The 18,156-nt window shown below is 41.5% G+C and overlaps 1 protein-coding gene across 1 annotated transcript in view; it reads left to right on the top strand.

Moving 5' to 3' along the window:
- Nucleotides 1-9,751, top strand: part of LOC148649656 (uncharacterized) — a 144,059-nt gene extending 134,308 nt beyond the window's left edge. The window contains exon 5 of the mRNA XM_088602640.1: nt 9,651-9,751. The gene's annotated coding sequence lies outside the window, so the exon portion shown is untranslated. The remainder of the gene's footprint in view (nt 1-9,650) is intronic.
- Nucleotides 9,752-18,156: the final 8,405 nt, after the last annotated feature.

The raw sequence follows: 18,156 nt of genomic DNA, 5'->3' as shown, positions 1-18,156 counted from the left end.
AATCAGAGCAGATTAAATACCTTTATTTTCACTCTGGGGGGGGATGTTTTGACCAGTCCTGAATTTCACACCACGTATGTTCGAATTGTACAGTGGACTCATAACGACCTTATCTGAGCAACAGCAGGCAGAACTCTGGGGGTGGCGAATCAGCTGAATGGGAGGAAAAGAGAGAATTGAGGTAAGGAGAGAGAAAGTGAGGAGTTACTTGAACAGGGCGACCCAGGCTGAAGGAAACCAAGCAGCAGAGGCTGGGAGACGCTGAAGAGAGCAGAGCTGGTGTTCATTTTGAACAGTTTCGGGTCCGCGGAGTGTGAGGCGTAGTGGATCGCACTGCTGCCCTGCAGCTCCGGGGCTCTGGCGTTAAATTCCGGGACAGGCTGAGTTCTGTACTTCGAAAAGCAGTAGGGAAAGGAATGGATTCATGGGTCGGCGAAGTATCAGAGAGAAGATTCCCTAAGTTTTCTCCCCCCCCCACACACATCTCTTGAAAAAAAGAGAACGTGAAAATAAACGTCATTTCAAGGATTAATGATGGCAGCCCCTGAAGCGCCCCTTCTCCCTCCCCGGGGAAGCAGGGCGGCAGGAGGGACTCCTCTCACGGACACGGGGGGTGAGAGCGGAGTTCAGTGGGGCAGTGCGGCCCCACAGGCAGCGGAGGCTCCGTTAATGGGTCAGTGTGCCATCTCATTCATCATCGCCGCTGCGCCGCTCTTCACCGGAGCGAAGAGGAGGACTGGACGGGAGGGCCCAGCCGCCGGGCAAATTCAGCTTTGCCTCGCCGTTGTTCCGTCTAGAAAAGGTTTCTGGCGACCAGAAGTATCCCAACAAGCCCGCATGCTAATTTCTTTGCGATTCTCTCTAGCTTCCACGGAAGACCTGTATTCCGTACTTCACTAGCCCCGTGTAGTCTTATATCAAAAGAAGGGCTTTAGTTCATTTGCGTCCAGCTGCGTGTTACCTTGTTGCTAATTTACAGCACGCACAGTCTACGACGTTGTGAGTCCTGACTGGGGTTCAAATTAAAACGCCGCTGCCAAAAACGGGTTTCCTTTTGTGGTTTTGAAAGTAGTAATATGAACTTGATAAACATTTAGAACTGATCTCCTTAGCTGATTAGCCGCTGTTCCCAACTTGTTGGCAGCAACTCTTCCCAGCTAGTTTTGCTGGGGGAGTTTTTTTTTTTGCTGTGAGAAAAATGTGCAGAGCAGCTAGGAGACTGTAAATCCCTTCTGACATGTAAGCACAACAGTGACATTATTATTATGACAACAGATGTAAATGAGATAGAGAATTAGGCTCATTTACATTCAATCTGACATGCTTTAATGGATAATAATTTACTATTTTTTAAACTGGGGAAGTCAGAAGGAAATGGCGTGTCTGTCTGTCTTTGGCAGGTACTCAGTACAATCTGCTGCAGAAAATGCATTATTAATTCCAAAAACAACTGCCTAAAATGCTGATTCTGTCGAATATATAGCATTTCATCCCACTTGTATGCATACAATATGCACACAGTGTTTTTTTAGTATTCTTGAGCAACTACTGTGTGAAATTTGTTGATGCTCCTGAAATAGAAACGTGCTGAACTGAAACTTGTAAATTAGTGAGTTTCAGATCAGCTGGCTTCCAAGGGAGAAGAGTGCACCATAAGCGGGCTCAATAAAGTCGTAACGCTAGTTACAGCACAAAAAGCCACAGCATAGCTTTTCTTGACTCCCACATCAGCATCTAAATTACAGAAACCCCACCATTGACTTGCATGGCCTGCTTGCCAAGCACTGGCTAGCTGGTTTAATACGGGGGAAGGTGGGAGGAAGAGAGGTGGAACAGAATTCTTAGCAAGGAAGTGCTACGCTTAGTGACACTGGATTCATCAGTCCTTCTGCCCAGCGTGCTTCAGTGGAAATAGTCCTCTGGCCCTTGGCTGACAGGGCGGGCCTGATACAGGTAGGATGGCAATACAGCTTGTCAGGATGGGCCAAATGTGCACGAGGCTGATAAGCTTGGACTTGACTGCAGCTCATTTATCAGGCTGAAGTCTTTGAAACGCTTTTTGCTTAAAAATAAGTTTGAACTCTTCAAGTGTGAGGATTCATCCCCTTGACCAAACATTCAAACCTTTTCGCCGGCAGCCACGCTCACACAGACCTTTGTAGAATTGAATCGCAGCTTTAATAAAAAAAAAAACAACATCATCCGCATTATCATCTTCCGGGCGATTTAAAGGTTGCGCAGGTTCTTCACAAAGTGGCCTCACTGTGTGATCAGAGCTAATGAGACCAAAATCAGAGGATACCAAGTTATTATCCAGGTCCAGCTTTGGGAAAAGCCTGTTTTCTAATGGGATTAGTTACAGATGTCAAGATTCATCAGGTAGTCTTTCAGTATAACCAGGTTACAGCTGATGTAATGTAATTGGAAAAGTATTGAGACATGTATTAATAGGGTGTTGTCCTGCTTTAGTTACACCACAGGTCTCAGTGCGCTGCCCCTTGATCCAGTGCTCTAATGGCTCAAGAGCAACGCTTTCACAACAGTCTCAAAGGGAGCACGGGGGAAAAGCTGAGTTCGTGAGCAGGTGAAAGTGAATGATGCTGACACATGAGGTGGACTGCACCTCTTATCACGTCTGTTGTTGTTGTTGTGCTGAAACAAATTTGATGTTATTCAATGTTTTTTTGTAAAGATCACACAGTGACGCAAGAAGAATGTAACTGCATCATTTTCAAATGGAAAAAAGATACTCCTTTTTTGAGAAACCCTGCAACTGTGAGTTTCTTTCTTTGTATAGTAGTATATTAATACTACTGATGGAGAGCAGAGGGAGAAAGGAATTTTAATTCTAAATCAGCTGGACTGATTTGAAGTCACACTGTGTTTCTTGCTTACAGCTCTTCCATGGGCTTTATTTAGTTTACACCCAGAGCGCTTGCATTTGGAGCATGCGTGGAGTATTCTGACTCCTCTACCGGGCTGTGCAGAGTAGCTGATTGACGAGATCTCATCAATGCTTCATTGGGGTGCGGGGGGGGAAGTCAAGTCATAAAGGAGTAAGAATAGCAGAGCCCCCCCTTCAGAGCAAGTCAAAAGCCTGTGCAGAGTCTCCGGCTCCTCTGTCACGCGCCGCGTGTGGGAAGACTTGCCTCTCGCACTGAAAAGGAGGCTAACCCACGCAGAGCTAAAAATAACTTTTCTTTCTTTCTTTAATGACGGTGTGCTCTGTAGGTGCACTTTTATCCTTTGATCAGCGTGTTCACGAACAGACAAGGGGAGCTATAGGACAAGCCCACATGCCGGTCAGAAATAAGTCCTCAAATAGACACCAGAGTCACGTGTATTCCAAGCACATTCATAAAGCTGCTGTTTTTAATATCATCACCATGGGATTGGATTCTTTGTCTGTTCCTGAGCTGGCCCATTCTCAGACCTCCGGGTGAGGTGAAGGATGGTCCGGGCGTGTGTTGTCCTTTCTTGTCAGTTTCGGGTCCGTGGAGAGTCCCGCGTTACAATAAGTTAGTAGACAGAGGCGAGAGAGCTCTTGCTTGCTGTCATCCCTCTCAAGCTTTCATTAACAGCTCCTTTAAGACGAGATAAAAATGTGGACGTTTAGCTGTGTTTCCAGAGACAGCTCTTTCAGCAGCTCCTGTACTGCACAGAGACACTGCTGTCATGCTCTTTCAACCAGGCGCTGTCAGACTCAGTTCCTGGAGGGCCTAGTGTCTTCTTGTTCCTTATTTCAACCCGAGCTGTTATACAACAATTAATCTCATTCTCTCCGAGCTAGACATACAGTGCACAGGAAATACACATATACTGTAAAGTCTTAGAAATACACCATTCATGAAATTATTAGACTAAATACGTGATGGAGATCTTGGGTGTAATTAGAACCAGAAGACACCAGGATGTGGTCCTGTGCTGTACATGAACTGCTTGCTGATTCAAACTCAATATAAGAGCATCCTCTATTTACAAACTTAATGCCGTTCTCACCCCCGGCAGGAATCAACAGCATGAATATTCGATGTGGCTTCTGCTGTACTTTGAAGACAAAAAAATGTAATTAAAGGACCAGTTCTACAGTGAGTTTAAACCTGCATACTAATTTCCCATTGTGATTCTGTACACACTGCATTCTGAATCCCTGTATGGAAACCTACCCTCTTGAAAGTGTATTGCTGTATTATTTACAGTTGAGCAGCGACATGTCCTCACCCAAAAACTGAAAACTGCCCTCTCATTATATGAAGGCCCGGCCTGTGTTTGTGTCATAGACTCATTTCAATGATTTATATGTTTCTTATATTTATTACTTAATTGATCTCCCGTGATTTTTTTGGTGGGATTTTCCTTGCGGTGATTCTTCTATAATTTACACATTTTTTCAACGTCTGTAAGGCACAAAAAGCAAAGTTGGACTTTTCTCGATGAAAAGATATTATCCCCGCTGCAAGCATATTCATACCTGTATCAACTTCCCGAAGATTGTGTTTTGAAAACACTTCGGCCTTCTGCTGCTCAAAAGAGGAAGCAAAAATCTAAGGAAAGAACCTTTTTAGGTTGTTTTTTTTCTTTTCGCCAGAGGACACACCGAGACCAAAACAGAAAGAAAAGACCCCGAATGGATTTTCCGTTCAATGGGTCTGTAATCGTCTTGTTCACAGTGTAAAGTACCTGCAGCTCAGGCAACAATTACCCCCGGCAATCCAAAGTCTTTCGGATGGAAATCTGGCAATACCCCGTTGGGCTAGGTGTGGTTTTGGAATTGAGCTGTGTTTAATGTTTTTAAGAGTGTGTTGTCTTTTGGGGTGGGGTTGGGGGGGCATGTCAATGACAAATATTCACCATCTGGCTACTGAATACACACTGACTGTGCGCTGGTTCACACAACATCACCTCATAGCCACGACAAAGCCGAGCCGGGCTGAGCGCTAGCAAGCACTGAGGTGGTTGAGCGGTGTTCCTTTTGGCAGACATTCAACGTGTGCATAGAAGGGGGAAAAAAAAAAACATTAGGATCCTTTTCCCAAGTTACTTGGTGCCTTGATGCCTTGTGGTTTTCATTAAAACCGAATAAATTAAATTAAATCGCCTATTGTATTAGAGACGAAGACAAACCCCACCGAGGGAACGGAGCGGGTGCTGTCTGTGTGTGTGTGTGAAATGGATGAAGTTGGGGGAGGTGGCGGCATACGCGAGTTTCTGCCTGCTGGCGTCGAAAGTAATCCTGTGTTGTTTTACTGATATCACAATCAGCACCTAGATTGAACATTCACGATTTTGATTTTTTTTTTGAATGGCGGCAGTAATAACAGATTTGACGCATCTCTCTGGATTTCACCGGGTTACTAGGGAACGGGGCTGCCGTTGCCGTGGCAACTCAAATGCTAGAGCTGAAGAGCCCTATTCAATAGTATATTCTCTCCTCTCGCCATCTTCAGTCATACTCAGCCTTTTCATAACGTTTGCTTTTTTTTTTCGCTCTCCCGGTTTCAGCTCGCATACGTCCTCTCCCCCGTACAGCTGCGGATTCCCGTCTTTTAATTCCTTGCGGGACGGCATTAGAAAGTAAAATGCGCGCCATTGACCCAGAATGTTTCAATACAGGAAACATCCGCGGATGTGATCAAAATCCACCTTTTCTTTTGTGATTCCATCCTCACCTTGTTAGACGTGAACCTCACAGAATCGACTTACAGCGCCCTCAGAAAGTATTCACTCCCCATTGATTAGTCCTCGTTCTGCTGTGTTGCAAAGTCAAATTAAAGCGTATTTAAATGGGATTTTTTTACCCTCCTGTAGAAGTAATTCTCTATAATGTGAAAATGAAATAAAGTATTTTGATATCTTCAGAATTATATTTAAAATAAAAATATGAAAATTACTTAATTGATAAGTATCCATCCCCTTTGTTTTAACAATCTAAAGTGGGCGAGGTATTCAATTATCTTGAGAGATCCCACTAAATATGTTAACAAGGTACACCCTGTGTTCATTTCGAATCCACCTGTGTACAATTGCTTAATTGCACAATAAATATCATTGACTTTGTGAGGTCTCACAACTAAAACATCAGATCAGATCAGTCCTGCTGTCATGAAGATCAAGGAGCTGCCTGTGGAACTTCGTGATGAAGTTGTTAGGAGGAAAAAAAGCTGAAGAAGGTTAGAAAAAGATTGGCAAAACTTTGAAGCACTGTGAAGTCTCCATTGTAGCAAAATGGAAAAAACATGGCACAACCCAGACACTGCTAAGATCAGGCCATCCTACCAAATTGAGCAATCGGACAAGAAGGGTGATTGTCAGAGAAGTGACCAAGAGGCCAGCTACAGCACTGACAGAGTTGCAGAGCTCTTTGGCTGAAATGGGAGAAACTGTCCAGACATCAACAGTCTCTTCAGCACTTCACAGATTCGGCCTCTTTGGGAGAGTGGCATGAAGGAAGCCACTTCTGAGAAGGGCCAACATTAAGTTGCACCTGGAGTTTGCTAGAAGCCATGTGACAAAACCTGAAACCTTTTGGAAGAAAAGTTTGTGGTCTGATGAGACTAAAGTTGAGTCCTTTGGCCTGAAAGCAAACCGCTATGTTTGGTGCAAACCAAATACAGCCCAACACCCAGGTAATGCCATCTCTACCGTCAAGCATGGTGGTGGCAGCATCATGCTCTGGGGCTGCTTTTCAGCAGGAGGAACTGGAAAGGTTGTTGCCATCAAGGGAAAAATGGGTGGAGCCAAATACAGGCAAATCCTTGAGGAGAGCCTGTTTCAGTCAGCCAGAGATCTGCGTTTAGGGCAAAGATTCATTTTCCAGCAGGACAATGACCCAAAGCACATGGCAAAAACTACCAAGGAATGGCTTGGGGGGGGGGAAAAAGGTTAGTAAAATTTGTGATATGACCCGAAAATTGCTGTCCACTGACGATCCCCATCTAATTTGGCAAAGTTGGAGAAAATTTTCATTGAAGAATGGGCAAAAATTCTACAATCTACAAGTGCAAAGCTCATACAGACATTGCCAAGAAGACTCATGGCTGTAATTGCTGCTAAAGAACTATGTACAAAGTATTGACTCGGAGGGGAATACTTTTGTAAATGAGAAATGCAAGTCTTTCATTCTGGAGAAATGAATGTTCTTGAATAAAAAAAAAAACTGATTCATAAATGTGTTTAATTTATTGTGTTATTGAAGGGAGAAAACATTATTTCAATGTGTTAAAAATTGCAGGTGTAATAGGAACAAAATGAGAAAAAAATCAAGGGGGTGAATACTTTCTGAAGGCACTGTACATCTCAAAGTGTCCGACCTTCTGTTGAAAACCGACACAATATCTCACCGAAATACTGATGACTGTGAGAGCAGCCTGCCAGCTTAAACTGTAAAGAGTATTTGTGTACGAAGTAAAAACAGAATTTTGCTTTAAAAAAAAGAGACTAAAGGTGTCCCACTGATTCAGGATTGGCGGTCTTCTGACCACTAGACATCCACGGATACGCTTTGACACTGTTTTCAGTGCTTTCAGACGCGTACTGTGCTCTGAAAAGAAAAGAACAATTATTGTTTTAAGACATTAAAACATCAAATTCAGTTTGGGAACAGAGCCCAGAAGGCGCTTGTTTTCTTTCTGAGGGTATAGATCTTATATCTTACAATATCGAGAACAGCAGCCTTTTTTTTCTAAACTAAGACTGAAATAGGAATCAGTTATCGCCATGGCAACAGACATTGGTTTGCCAGTTTTTAACAAGGCCTTATCGCCTAAATGACTGACTTCGAGGTTACTACATTTTTAAACCAAGGTTGGGGTGGCCCTGGTGCCTAGATTTGTTTAGTTCTTTGAAAAAATAAAAGAGCATTTGTTGAAAAATGCACCCCTTAATCTATGAGCAGAGTTGTCTTGATATTAAAGGTTTTATAATACAATTGGTTACATTGGTTTGTTCAGTCTTTCATCATACAAAACATTCTTATTTTTTTAAAAAGCCATAAGCATGCCAACACTTCTTTATTATTACTTCCATTGACCTCTCCATTTTTTACCATCTTAAAGTTTGACACAGGAAGAACTGTACACACAAGAGAAACTGTTAAAGCTGTTTTTTTGGTTTGTAGGTTTGTGGCTTGAAGTCCTGCAACTTTTGGGTCTTATAAACTCAATGTGTTCAATTTCTATATTATAGAGAGCACTTAGGCTTACAACTTGTAACTGGACAAACAGAAATATCTTCCCGTCTTCAGCTGTTGATAACGTACATTGTACAGGTAGACATGAAACAAGCAGTGTCATCACTGTTCCCAGATCCAAACCACCACATGCAGAGTCTTAGAGTCACAACCTGACAGGTTGAGGTTGAAAAGAAAAGATAGGAGCTCTGTGTTCAGACATGACAATAACTTCTTAGCTGATGAGGTAGGCCCCAAATTGCCCACACTTAATTCTTACTCAAAAGTCTGAGCACAAGAATTTTAAATCTGATCAAAAATTGAATTCTTTATGACAGATCACATTGTGTGTGTTTTTGTGACGGGCGAGACAGTGAATAGCCGAGTTAAAATTTATGAGCAAAGCCTGAAAAAAATAAACTGTCTAAAATTGGCTCATCTGGCAAGATCAGTATGCACAGTGTGTCATTTGTTGTGAACGTTCTGCAGCACAACCCAGAGGACTGCCATTTAGCTTTTAATTAAATCTGCTATAAATATTTAAAGGGCAGTCTAAATCGTAGCACACAAACAAAGCAGCAGGACAAGAGAACTAGCGTCAGCACTCGGTTTTCACAAACATTGTGTTTTCAGCTTCGGGACACTGTTACTTATTGCTGTTGGTACAGAATAATGGCGCATGGGTAACTGGAAGAAAAATCATTCTTAGGGCTGAGCTACTCAAGCAATAAGAAAACAGGTCGTTAGATATGGTTCAATTCTGTCTCTGTAAGTATTATTAATTAATAAGGCCTATATTTAAAAGATATGTTTTCTGAACTTAAATTGGTTTGGCTCAGTAGAGCCCAAACAGCATCCCTGGTGATGGAATTTTTTTCCCATTCTGCTGTGGAAGATGTAATGCCAAGATATTTCTTTCAGTTTTTTTATCTCTGTCATGTCTCTCTGTTTTTCCTCTTTTACATTTACTGTTCATTGTTTGTGCTCTGCTCACGATGGTGTAAATTGATGTGAATGTGTTTTTACAGTCAATTAATTACACTGAACAAATGTAGTGTTAATGACAGTGTTTTATTTACTGACGTCATGTCTGATACCCCTCATAGCACTGGGCTGAACAGGGATGGAGTGAAATGTTGAAAATGTTGGCATAACACAGATCATGTATACATGTGTTTGTGTTCACACAAGTTAATTAAGTAGCCTATACGTACCACTCTCTGCAGTCAATATTTATTTTGTGTTATCTGGCTCAGCACTAGGTTGGTTATTTTTCTAGACAATACTAAATTTGATATGTACATAGATTAGCTGTGCATCCCAACATTGTACCACTTTGTCTCTTACCACCCCCCAATTCTTGTCTTTAAACACATTCTCTGCGTGTTACAGTTCTTTACAGGAATGTAATTGCGACAATATCTGGCCTGGAAAATTTGTGTTTTGTAAGTAATGCTCTTGTTTTCTGCTGTTTGTTTTTCAGGTCCTGGCTGGTGTGAAAATATGGCTGAAAACTGAAAGAAATGCAGATTTTGAATCTCTGTCTTGATGCACATTGAGTGAATAAAAAATGTATTTGTCTGAGCTGAAGTATTTCTACCTTAAGTCTGCATGAAACAACTAATCTCACTTCAGTCCTCACTTATTTGTTTGAAGCTTGGTGAGGTCATGAGCAGGTTAGCTGAATACCCTAAAAAGGAATTGTAGAATAGAGGTTCCCAGTCCCATTCCTGGAGTGCCCCAATCCAATACATTTAACTGCTCACACTAAATTACCTGTTCCTTACAACCAGGAACATTTGTTAGATATTGACGAATTTAGTGGCTAATTCCTTCCATTAAGGAATTTCTGGTTAAGGGCTGAAAGGAATTCTGTATTTTGATCCACATGACCTATGAACGACTAAATTGCACAACTCACCCATTTAACGGATCATTGATGAGTTAAAATTGAATTAATTTGAACTTCACAATGGAGTTATTTCCTGCGGAACCTGTCAGATGGGGGGTCCCTGGGACCAGAGTGGAAGGCCCCCTGGGTGAAGTGAGAATCGGGAATGTGTAGCACAGCTGAAATGTAGGCTTGTGCTCCGGAACATCACTGAGACCCAGACGTTTCTCATGCTCTTCGCATCACTCTAGAAACTCTGTTTCTGAAAGCTGACAGGGCCAATTCTACAGGCCGGTCACTGAGCCAGGTCCAGCTGTTTACAGCACTCCCCCCCCCAAACACGTATTTTTTCTGTTTCTTTTCTAGCTACACTTCAGCATTATCAGTGAAAAAGTTAAAAAAAATCCTTGGGGAATCCCAAAAGGCGATGCCACTGTGGAGTACTGCGAGAGCAGTGCTTTCGGTTTTTGTTTTTTTTCTACTTCCTGTGTTGCCCAGGGTGACAAGGGGTTTTCTGCAGGGAAGTCAGAAAAACTTTGGGCAGCTTTGTTATTGAAAGAAAATAATGACATGTTTCTGATGACGTTGCTAAAAACAAATAGATGGGAATATTAAATAGACCTCTTCATACAGTGTTAATGCAAAACAAAAACATTTTAATACTGCAGCTAATAATACAAATCTTGACTACTGTATATGTGTCTTTTAGTGCAACAATACGCAGAATACACAGGTGAAATGCACACTGCTTTTCACTGAAGAATCCACAGAAATTATGCTGTGGATATACTTTTTATTTTTAACATTTAATAATACAGTAGAAGGTTTCTTCTGGAACTCCTGATGAATGTATTCTGAATACCATTATTAGAACAAAGATTAAAAAAATAAAATTAAAAGCCCTGAACAGGCATAAGGATGTATTCTCACATAAGCTTAAGCTGAAACCATACTGCTTTCTCTCAAAGTCACCTTGTGGGCTCAGTGTTCGTGTGCACGAGAGACATGAATGACTTCCTAACGAGAAATAAAAGCCCTGTATGAGATCATTCTCCTCTCAGCCATGTTCCCACGAACACTGTGGTTGGCTTTAGAGAGTCCTCTCCAAATTCCAAATAATAAATCGTAGAAGCTGTTGAGCTCTGATATTACTATGACATCCACTGGCTTCTTCAGTACTATAATAAAGCAACAATAATAATCATTACTGTTCAATAAAGATGGCACACTAAGGAAATTATCTTAAGTTCTAAGTTTGTGTAACTGTTCTGGCTGTGAAGATGGCATATACGAATATCATTTGTTACACAAACAAGTTGGTAAACTGCAAGGCCATTACATTTATTTTGGTTTTTTCCAAAGCACTTCCAGTATTATCAGGGAGCCAAGCAACATAGTTCCTGGATTCCTCTTGAAAATTGTTCCAATAATTTGTTCTCTACGTGAATTTGAAAAATGTCTACATATTCGAAACCCCTGACAAAAGTCAGCAAACTCTGCAGAATAGCTAGCACCTGTGGGAAGTGGTTGGTCACATGGTTCGACTGCCATATTGCATTTTTCACAAACTTCGTCGAATATTCCGTTTTTTTGGTTCTCTGAAACCTATTGGTAGCACAGGCCTCAAGTTTGGCGTGCAGCGCTATATGATGTCCAGAATATGCATGTGCTCAGGACAGGATGATTGATCACACATTTTGGATACCAGACCAGATTTTTCAAATCGCATTCAAATGATTTTGTTTTTCATTCGACCAATTGGAAGGAAACTTGTTTTTATTAACTTAGATGTGATCCCTCTCAAGACTTCTCACAACAAGTTGCTACATCAAACAAAAACACGGCCACCACAAATCAATCAATTTTCAGGTGTAGTTAATATGCATATACTACATACCCTGGTATTTGGTACTTGTCTTAACTGGTGTTATCGTGCAAAACTAGCTCTGTCCTCGCTAATTTACGAATCTTGATTACAGACATCCACTCCTCTGGTACTGTAACTCTCTCACCTTTTTTAAAACTGAAAGTAACTGACACAACGACTACTTTTAGTCCATAACACACATTTGGAGATGCAGGCCAAAACACAAACCTGAACAGTTTGTAAGGCAGTGTTTAAGGGATGCTGTTCATGGTGAGCACCATAGGTCATTCTGAGCAAGCATGGCAGATGACACTGTGATGTCACTGTGAGGGCTGCACTCAGAGAGGATTGTAGGAAACATTTCCAAAGGAGCTCCACCACACTTTTTGCAGCTTTGGCTCCTGAAAACCTGGTTGTTGGTTTTTTTTCTGTTTGTGTCGAGCTGGAGTTATTTTTTTACAGTCTTGCTCAGTAAGCCATTAAGACTCACTAAACAGCAAAACATAAACATATTTCTTTTCTTTTTATCCTGTTTTAAAAGTCTACAGAAACAGGAACGCTCACACACCATCTGGGACTTTTATCTAGTTTCCTTTGATCAAATTCTTGCTCATTTTAAATAAATCATTGCATCCTGCTGAGCTGAAATTGAACTGAACTGTATTAATTCCTGTGTTATCTTGAGCTGTGCCCCCCAACAATCGAGTGCTGTTAGGGACCCGTGCAACAATTCTTTCATCACGTTTTCAGTAAGAAGCAGCAGTTCAAAGAAGAAAGGAGAATGAAAGTGTGTTGTGGAGAACAGCAGCACAGCGAATGCATTGCAAGATAACGTTAAATGAATCACCAGTTTCCTACTAATGTCTATGTGATCCTAATGGAAAACTTGTGTTTCTACTTTGAGCTGCATTAAAGATTTTTTTTCAAAAAATATTTTTACAAATGTTAATGTTCTAGAGGGTCATTAGAAGAATTCCATGTGAAGATCCCTCCTCACCATACTATCTAAAAACAACAAACTCCTGTTTATTATATTGACACGAGCAAATTACTGTCATTGTTCTGAAATCTCCTATGATGTCATGGATATAAAGCATCTTTTCTTCAAAGGCTCTAAAAGCAGAGTCAGTTGCAGTAGTGTCTTCTGTATCCTCAGATAACTTATGGTCACGATGGAAACTTAAGATGTTCATTGCTTTCCTCATAGTATTGCAGTAGAGGCAGGTTCGAAAGATCTGCGTTATATCGGAAACTGACTGCAAATCACTTTGGCCACCGCAGTGTCCACTCTCCCTCTCTCTTCCTCCGTGTCTCTCTGTGTGCTGGCCTGGCTTGTGATGCTCATCTGTAAGTCTGGTGAAAGGGGAACAATGAGCTCTTTTAAGGACAGAAATCTCATCCTGTGTTCAGGCCTGAAAACTGGGCAGCCAAACAAAAAGAGGCATTGACTCTGAGGAGAGAAAAAAAAGACGAGAAGAAGCCCCATGCTGAACCTAAACCGAGTCTCCGAAACATCCACTGGCCATGTCCAAAGTGGGTTTGAAAATTGTCCCTTCAGCCCTGCGAATTGATCTCTTAACATTTTAAAACAAACCTCCATTAACAGAGCACACCCTCTCTGCCGTAGGGGCTGAAATTTGGACAGATGGGTAGAGCATGCAAGGCTTTTGCAAACTAGGTTCTCGTTAAACAAAGCTGTGATCTCTTTGGATACCTTTATAGTACAGAAAACAGAAACAGAGAGACAAGGTAGCAACAACTGGTCGCTCTCTTTTATTGGTCCCTTCTATTCTCCCTCTTATTACAGATGGTATATTTGCTTTGCTGGCAGGTAGAAGACATAACACAATTCATGATACATTAAACACAACTTGAGTCATACATAGATAATAGATAAACAAAGTAAGATATTGTAATGACTTAGGGTTCGTTCAGGATAAAGGACAAGAGGAGATGGTGTAAACACACAAGCACCTGCTTTTATTCTCTTCTACAAAACAAAACACACCGGGATATACACACACATTAGAGGACAGACGGAACGTGTACACAGGTTTAGGATGGTAACTCTTTAACAGACTCTACACACTTAACTTATGGGACACTAAGCTTCAGAGAACACTTTAGCTAAGACTGGCGTATATACACGAGCAGGGTCAGTTGCTGGTCATCTTGCGGACATCCCAGACTCCCCCCAGCTACAACTCCCAGCCTGTTCTGCGTTTACCCTCAGCGACTGGGTGCACTTCCTCCTCACCACTGGGCGAAGGCGTTACTATATAATCAATTGTCCAAATCAAGCAGGTTAATTAGCCATGGGAATAAAAGATAACTTGGTTCTATTTGAATCTAAATCGACACCCAGACTGGAGGGGCTCAGACTCACTGTGCAAGGGTCGGCCATGACAGTCCGTGATTATATTGACCTTCTGCACTGCCTGTTAGATGTCTGAAAGCTGTAGCTGTTGTGCACCAATAATTTTGCTGGATACCTTCACAATCCTGCTCAGTCTGTTTTAAGCATGTATTAAGGTCACCAAGCCAGGCAACTGCAGCAAATGTTAGGACAGCTTCAGTGAAAGGTCTATAGAATAATGTCATTGTTGTAGCACACACATTAAAAGAGCTGGGTTTTCTTAGGAAGAACTGTTTTTGTTGGCTCTTCTTACGTTTGACATCCGTGTTTTCCTCAAAGGTTCGTTTGCAATCAACAATAGTGCCAGGATATTTGTAACTGTTGCTATCACTTTTCTTTCCTTATTTTATGAGTGCGTTCTAATGCTTTTATACCTTTCTCCGAATACTAAGCTACCCTTTCTTCTTCTGCCAAACTGCGTGCATTGTAAGTGCCGGAGAGCACAAAAACAAACAGCAGAAGAAACAGGACTGAGAGGTGTTTAATGAGCCTTATCTCAGCCACAAAGAGATACAACTGAACTTTCACAGGCATTGTGCAAATTAAACTTGGCTGCACAGCCATTCATTCTATTATCCTCCTTCATGCATCTGCGACACCATGTCCAACTGCATGAATTCTCTAGAGGATTGCATTATTCTGAAATCCTATGGAGGCTGTTTTCTTCGGAATACACATTCTGGAATGCCGGCAGACATGTTGCTCTTGAGCCCCAGATGCTCAGTGTAGGCATCCCCACCCCTCTCTCCCCCACAATCAAAGCTGGGCCTACACTCTCCCTGCCACCACACAAATGCAAATTTCAAGATAGTGCTACTCCCTTGCTATCTTAGTGCCGTTTTTGTTTTAAATCTAGTTAGAAAGATAAAAGGATAGAGGATGCTTAAAAGTTCTTAATCTAATAAATAAGCTTTTTTTCTGCATGAAATGCTTATCTTACAAACCTTCTTGTGGGTAAGCTCTGAAGACCACTTTACTGTATGAGGATGCTTACTTATCCGATGATGTACTGCTATTAAAAGTAACCCGCACGGCACAAGTACTGTGGAATTCCATACCAGGAAAGACATACGCCTCTTAAACAACCTTTTGCGCATTCTTCCCTTTACACAAGAACTGGAATTGTTAACCCCTGAGGTTATTCCATTCTGGGAAAAGCCACACACACAAATGATGTAAATAATTCTTTGGAAATATATGCATGCCATACATTCTTCAGGAGACAGTAGAGACTTTATATCATCGGCAAAATCATGAAAGGTCCCTTTAAGAATCAACAGATATGCGGTGCAAACAAGGAGCTGGATATTCTGCAAAAGAACAGGAAAAAAAGCAGACGTTCAGATTAGAAACATGGTGTATTGCATTAAGTACTGAAATGGTGAGGTGGATAAACTGAGTGGCATAATGACTTTTTTGGCATGTATGAATGCCGAAGGGTATCAGAACTGTAATTCACTGAGTTCCCAGTTGCTGGTTCCTGTTCTTTGCTGGCTCCGATGTGAAGCACGAGCCTTTTCCTGGCCCAGTAACAGAGAAGATTACTAAAGACCCCCGTTTGGGTGGGCAAAAGCCATCTTACGTGAGCTGGAGAGGCCATCGCTGACTTCTCCACCTGAACCGTTGTGCAGTGGGCCTGCAGGAGCAGACCCCAGGGGGGATGAAAAGTGCTGTGTGTATACCTGCAAGGAATTGTTTTACTGTTACTATTGCTACTGCCCAACAACAATCTGGACTGTTATTAGATTGGTCACAATATCAGGTCCTTGATACACAAATGGCAGTTAGGTTCATGAGCGTACATGGACAGAACACAGGGGTGCTACTGCAGAGAGAGAGATTCTGGGAAGCCGGATTGCATTTTATTGAAGCCGACTGAGGGTTCCTTTAGTCAAAGCAGGGTTGAATACTTGGGTCATTAAACTACTAGTAAACAAACGAGCAGAGTGGGCAGAGTCTCTTCTCATTTGTAACCTTTTTATATTCTTAAAACACTCAGTGCTACTACTGGTGCCCCTGCCTGACAGAGACATGCTTAGAAATACAACTTATATCCAGCAGTAGGAAAGAAAGAAATCCCTTTCAAACACACTCCAGAAAAGCATGACAGCCCAGAAACACGCTCACCTAATTCAGAATTCAGATACAGGCCATCAAACCTCTCCCCACATAAACCACAATACGTGATTTTTCATTAATTAAAAGCCTTACAGGTACAGTTCTTGAATACAAGAGAGATTCCACTGAGATCCTTCAATGGGTGTCAGACATTCCTGTTCTTAAAACAGCAACAGATTCTAATCTTGTTAGCCAGTCCCTTCTGCTGTATCTAAAATTTCCTTTTGTTTATTCCTCAAAGGCATTTCTGCTCACAGTTCCAGCATTGTTAAGGAATGTGTGAAATCTGATCAAATAACTGAAAGCTTGGACAAAAACATCCAAACCACCATATATACAGAATGTGTATATAAAGCACTGTTATTTTCTACTCTTTTAGCATCATGCTCATGTTATTTATACGTGTGTCTTTAAGACATCTCAATTATGCAACCTCTTAAAAAGGGACAATAAAGGCTTGGTGTAAGAGACTGTTTTTACAGTTACTATTTAGAATCAGAATCACATGAGGCTGAAGAAGCCCCTTTGTATTATGAATCAATTTCACGTTTCCAGGGGAAATAATTGTGTCACCATGGCAGCATGTATTTAAAACCTTCATCATTTTAGTTTTTTTTAATCACTTGAACTACTGAGGTACAGCAGGAGCTTCATACTTTTTACATCTGCTTTCTTTTCAGTTCCTTAAGAAGGCTTTATCTCCAGGAATCTGCCTCAGTCCAGATCAGGACTGCAAGAGCCAAATTAGCAGATCAAATCTGACATTGGAAAAGCATTTGTTTTGTTTTGTTGTTTTTTTTGTGTGGCTTTTCTCTTTTTCATACTTTCACATTAGCGATTAGAAAAGAAATACTTTAGAATTCTTACAAGGATGCATTTTGAAATTATACTACCTTGATATTCCTAAGCTGGAATATACAGATAAGTAAGAAGAATATACTGTGCTGTGAACTACAAATTGTCCAAAAACATAGAGCCACAGAAGTTAAAATGAATGCTTTACTAAGACAGCAGAGGTCAGTTTTCCTCTGCTATGCTGAATCTGTCAGACTGTTGTAGTTGTAGCCACAGAGCTCAACATAGACAGTCACCAAGTTTTCCCTGGGCCTAACTAGGAGGACATGAACTTGACATCTTTGTATAAAGCTACAGACTGGCTGGACCTCCAGACAAGTAATTGGTGTCCTTTATTGTCATTGGGAGCTGCTTTTTCTCCACCGTTCTGAAACAGCATTGAGAGACCTCAACACACATTGTGGGTTCTTACAGTGCAGGACAAAATGATCTCTCGAAGCTTCTTTTGTGCTTCATCCAACATGTACTGTACCTGGGGGACCTGCATTTTTCACATTTGCGTTGGAGCCACTGGACGTATTCCTGCACTCCGTTTCGAAACAATAACAGACTGATTTCTATTCACCATTTGGTGCAAATTTCCTATTTAGAGTTTCACGGTTGTGTGAAAAACCACACAGATGGGCCAAATGGCATTCTCTCTTCAGCAGCCTTTCTACTGTTCTCATGTGTGGGCCATTCTTTGAATCTTCTCTGCAGCAGTACTGCTATCTTGTTTGCAGGGGCTGTACAAAAGCTCCCTATGACTTTCACTGCTGCGTGCAAAAGATATTCCTAAAGAAGTCATGCACTAAAGGCCTCACTCTATGCCAGTGTTTATATGTGATCCATTAAAACCAGCT

This window comes from Lepisosteus platostomus, chromosome 13 (genome assembly GCF_059453375.1).
Source record: "Lepisosteus platostomus isolate fLepPlt1 chromosome 13, fLepPlt1.hap1, whole genome shotgun sequence".
Lineage (NCBI taxonomy): Eukaryota > Metazoa > Chordata > Actinopteri > Semionotiformes > Lepisosteidae > Lepisosteus > Lepisosteus platostomus.
The sequence above is the reverse complement of the archived record's forward strand: the minus strand, read 5'-3'. Positions and strand labels throughout refer to the sequence as shown.